Source organism: Octopus bimaculoides, unplaced genomic scaffold, assembly GCF_001194135.2.
Source record: "Octopus bimaculoides isolate UCB-OBI-ISO-001 unplaced genomic scaffold, ASM119413v2 Scaffold_32504, whole genome shotgun sequence".
NCBI lineage: Eukaryota > Metazoa > Mollusca > Cephalopoda > Octopoda > Octopodidae > Octopus > Octopus bimaculoides.
In genome coordinates, this window is record NW_026305254.1 from 72,064 (window position 1) to 76,804 (window position 4,741).

General features: G+C 38.3%; 1 protein-coding gene across 3 annotated transcripts in view; it reads right to left on the bottom strand.

Moving 5' to 3' along the window:
* The window catches only part of LOC106873054 (serine/arginine-rich splicing factor 7), a 17,334-nt gene extending 12,838 nt beyond the window's left edge, over positions 1 to 4,496 (bottom strand). For 2 of the 3 annotated variants that reach the window (XM_014920268.2, XM_052978211.1), the window contains exon 1: positions 285 to 404. The gene's annotated coding sequence lies outside the window, so the exon portion shown is untranslated. Of the gene's footprint in view, positions 1 to 284; positions 405 to 4,243 lie in introns of those variants that run through there. The other variant, XM_052978210.1, reaches the window with a different exon arrangement.
* Between the last annotated feature and the right edge of the window lie 245 nt (positions 4,497 to 4,741).

Below are 4,741 nucleotides of genomic sequence, written 5' to 3' on the forward strand. Positions count from 1 at the left end.
ATATATATATATATATATATATATATACACACACACACACACACACACACGTATTAACATTTAAAATGTCGTCTGATAGGAAACGTAGTCATATATGTGGATATATAAAGAGCTCGTTTTATGGTTTCAAAGGACGAATAAAGACAAATCAATGCTTCAAAAGAAAGTCGAAAGGTTGCATTGTAAAGATGACCATAATAAAAGATCAGATGGTGAAGGAGAGATGCCAAATGAGGGCGGATAAAAAAGAGAAGCAAGAGGCAGAGATCGTTAGCCATACATACTGAACAAGTTCCTTCTTGGTATTAACGATACATACGTCACGACTTTAAGTTTCGTAGCATTCGGCAGTTTCCGGTAAACTTCGGAGACACTCATAGTTGTACACTACACACACACACACAGATAGATAAGTCTATATATTCTGCGAGAGATAGGCAAATATATATATATATATATAATAATAATAATTAATTTGTGCGTGCACATGTGTATGTGTGTGTGTATGGATCGATGTATGTACGCAAGGATGTGTATGCGTGCATATTATAAAGTGTGGGGGGGGGAGATAACTTTTAAAATTGGCTTCTAATATTTTTTCATCTAATTATAAATGATCGTTGTTTTGCTTGCAAAAACTTTCAGTTATATGCTATAAAAAAAAAACATTAATTAATTTCCAGTATTTAATTTTTTTAAACGTTGTCGTAATATTGTCATCACGCACAAAATGCCAGCTTCTAAATGCTGTTCTCTGATTGGATAAAAATAATCAAATTTTAATCATCTCTAACATTTTTCTGAAATTTTCCTGAAATAAATAAATAATATCGTCAGATTCAGCGTGGATAATTATATCAATACACCAAACACAAAAGTTTTCTGGAGGAGAAACGAAACGTAACGCATCATTCGCCGACTTCGTTTTTGTATGAGTCCGACCCGTTCACCATAAAGACTCGATTTTCTCTCAAATTTAATCTTTTTGGGGGTTTATTTTGGATCCTAAAATTGGTAAGTCTTTTTTTCATCCTTAATCGTACGATATAGAGTTTATAGAATACAAATTCGGAGGAACTTTCCGAGAATGCCAAAAACGGAACGACTTACGACTGGATGAAACGATGACATTCTAAGATGTCTTTTTTTCGTCCAACCTCCGATAATAATGTTCAGCTATTTAACGATGGTATTTTTATGAACCTAAACATGATATTAAAGCCTTCATTTCCTCTAGCAATTTGTCCTGTGTCGCCTTTGATAATAGCAACGTTGTATCTGTTATTCATTCATATATTCCGGTCAATAGACTGTGGCCACGCTGGGGCACCGCCTTGCGGAATGAGTCAATCCCAGTAATTATTATCTTTTTTTATAGTACTTGTTCAGTCTTTGCTGAACTGCGAAGTTACGGGGACGTAAACACACCAACACCTGTTGTCAAAGGGTGATGGAAGCGGTGGTGGGGACAAACACACGCACACACATCCAGCTGATCCAATGACAGTTCTGCAAGTCAAGGCGAAAGATTGCCCCTATATAATACTTAGCTCCTGTGGAGGGCACTTTTGAGGTCTTCGGCCCCACTATCGGGCAGCTAAGAATTTTGCCAGCTGGTTTGCACACTACGGCAGCACCATTGTCTTGTTTATTCTGTGTAACGTCCTTTCTTTTTTTTATTTCAGATGCTTCAGCGTTTGGGTGAACCACTCTGATAGTGTTTCTCCTCTCTAAGAACAATGGGACGTGGAAAAGGCCTTAACAAGGAAGAGAAATCTATCATCATGAAGGAAAGTACCAAAGGCACCTCTCTTCATGTCATTGCGGAGAAGTTAGGCCGTCATGTGGACACGGTTAGACGATTCCTGAAGGACCCTTCACCAAGGAAGAAACGATCCGATTGTGGGACCTCCAAAACTGTGACAGCTAGGGATTTAAGGAATATTGGCCACAAGTTACGTGAGAAACCTGGACAAACAAGCAAAGACATTTTCGCTGCCTCCGGACTCCCTCATGTACCGAAAACCACCAGAAATCGCATCCTTGGGACCATGGCTTCTGTTGTTCAAGAACCCCTGAAACTGCCTCCTTTAATGCCACATCGAAAATCTTTGGTCCATCATTAAACAAGATGTTTATGCCGATGGATGCCAATTTACATCGAAAGATGTCTTATGGGTGACCATCAAAACTGCCACAGAGGCAATCCAACCTGCTACTATTAAGAAATTGACAGATTCCATGATTAATAAGGTTTTTGAAGTTATCCGTTGAAACGGCACTCATGTGGCTAAATAATTCATTATGTCAATAAATGTTATAATACGATCATGGTTTTCTGTTAAATATACTCAATGTATGCTTGATATATATCATCACACTTCATTTTCTGAAAGAAAAAAAACATGTCTAGATGGGCTATTTTCATACAAAAGCTATTAATGTGGTTCACCCCAAAACTGAAGAATCTGAAATGATAAAAAAAAGGACATTACCAAGAATATTGAAAGCATGAGAATGGTGTTGCCATATTGTGGGAAATAGCTGGCAAAAGTCTTATCAAAATCAATTCACAGAAAACTGAGAAATCCTAAATTTCACTTTTAAGCTATTAGCATGGTTCCGGGTGTGTATATATTATATATATATACATGCTTTCCCTGATGAGAAGGTTACAATTTTAATATCAAAGATCCCTATGGAGCACACAGGTTGTAATCCTTTGAAACATATGTAGGAATAAAGTATGCAATTATAACATGCGTTTTCTCCAATCCTTAAATTCTTAAATATACTCAAATACCCAAAATTTCAAGGAGTTCCTGCCTTAAAAACAGGAACTAAACCACAGTTATTTTGTGTTCTTTGCTACATTGGTTTCTATTAACCCATTTATTCTATCAGAAGAATTTTTATTCATTAAGATAGAAGAAATACACATAATTATATATATATATATATGAATAATTAATGAGCTTTTAAAGAGAGTGGAGGATAAAGGGAGGTTTTTATATATGAGGGGGTACTAAAAAGTTCTTAGCTTTACGGGTATCATGAAAGGATAGAGGTGTTACCTTTACAGGGGAGGTAGGACAACTGTTGAAGAGAAAATACGCAAAAAATCCTGATGGTATACAATATATCTTTCTCTTTTTTGCAGATTTAACGCATGATGGCAACTCCTGCAGTGGATTTTGGTAAAGTTGAAGCACGGGCAATCATGAAGTTCCTTTTTTTGCAAGGCAAAGGAGCAGCAGAAATCCATGGCAAGATGAAAAAAGTCTTGAAAGATGGCTGCCCATCTTACTCCACAGTGAAAATCTGGGTGTCACGGTTTCGGACTGGTCATTTCGAGGTCACAGATGAACCCCGGTCAGGACGGCCAGCTTCTGCCACCACAGAGGACAAAACTGATGCTGTGCATGTCATGATTCTCGAGGACCGCCGGATTTCCGATAAAAGCATAGCTGAAAGTCTGGGGATTTCCCGTGAAAGAGTTAGTCACATCATCTACAACATTCTGGATATGAGAAAGCTTTCTACAAAATGGGTCCCGAAATTCCTGAATGCTGATCAGAAGCGCATGAGAGTGGCGGCGTCAAAGGCGATTTTGGACCGGTTTGCGGCAGGAGAGGCTGATTTTATGGCTCGTTTAGTGACCATGGATGAAACTTGGCTTCATCATTACGATCCTCAGACCAAGCAGCAATCAATGGAGTTGCCCCACAGCGATCCACCACCTCCCAAGAAGTTCCGGAGCCAGGAGTCAGCTGGGAAGATTCTGGCTTCAGTGTTTTGGGACAAAGATGGAGTACTCCTCATAAAATACCTGCCTGTGGATTGCACCAGGAACACAGAATACTACATTTCTCTGTTGGATGACCTGCGTGAAGCTTTGCAGCAGAAACGCTCTGGCAAGCTGAGCCGTGGCATCCTCTTTTTGCTGGACAATGCAAAAGTACATGAAGCTCTACGGAAAATACGTAACTTTGGGTTTGAATTGGTAAACCACCCACCTTACTCGCCTGATTTGGTCCCCTCTAACTATCACCTCTTTCCACAACTGAAGAAACATCTCAATGGAACGAAATTTTACTCCGATTCAGAAGTGATCGCTGCTACAGTGGCCTGGTTGGAGGCCCAACCTTCCGAGTTCTTTTTACAAGGCTTAGAAAAACTGAAGGACCACTGCAATAAGTGTGTGAATCTGAAAGGGGAGTATGTTGAATAAAATCATAGTTACCTGATCCTCCTCTATTTTCTTTCACCCAAAACCAGGAATTTTTGCAGCATCTCCATCATACCCAACAGGTTTGAGACTTTTGAACTTCAGCTTGCATTATGGCAGCTTACAATAAGCTAAACTCTGTCCAATCCATACAAGTATGGAAAAGTGGATGTTAAAATGATGATGATGATGATGACACTTAGGCTTCATGCAGTTTCCATCAGCTAAATTCTTTCACATGCCATTGGTTGAATTTAAATCACAAGTATAAAATGAAGGGAGACGAAAAAAATTAAAATTTATAATTTTTATTAAGTTTTTGTTGTTTCTTTTACTTACATATTTCATAAAAATTATTCAAAAAACCGTACAACATTGCAGTTATATAACCTCAATATTATGAAACAGTGAACAGCAAGTCAGAAATAAGATTAGTAGAATGTATATGTTAGACAACAGCTGTTCAGACAAACTTTGCTCTGTTACTGCAGTATTTTTCTTCAACAGCAACAC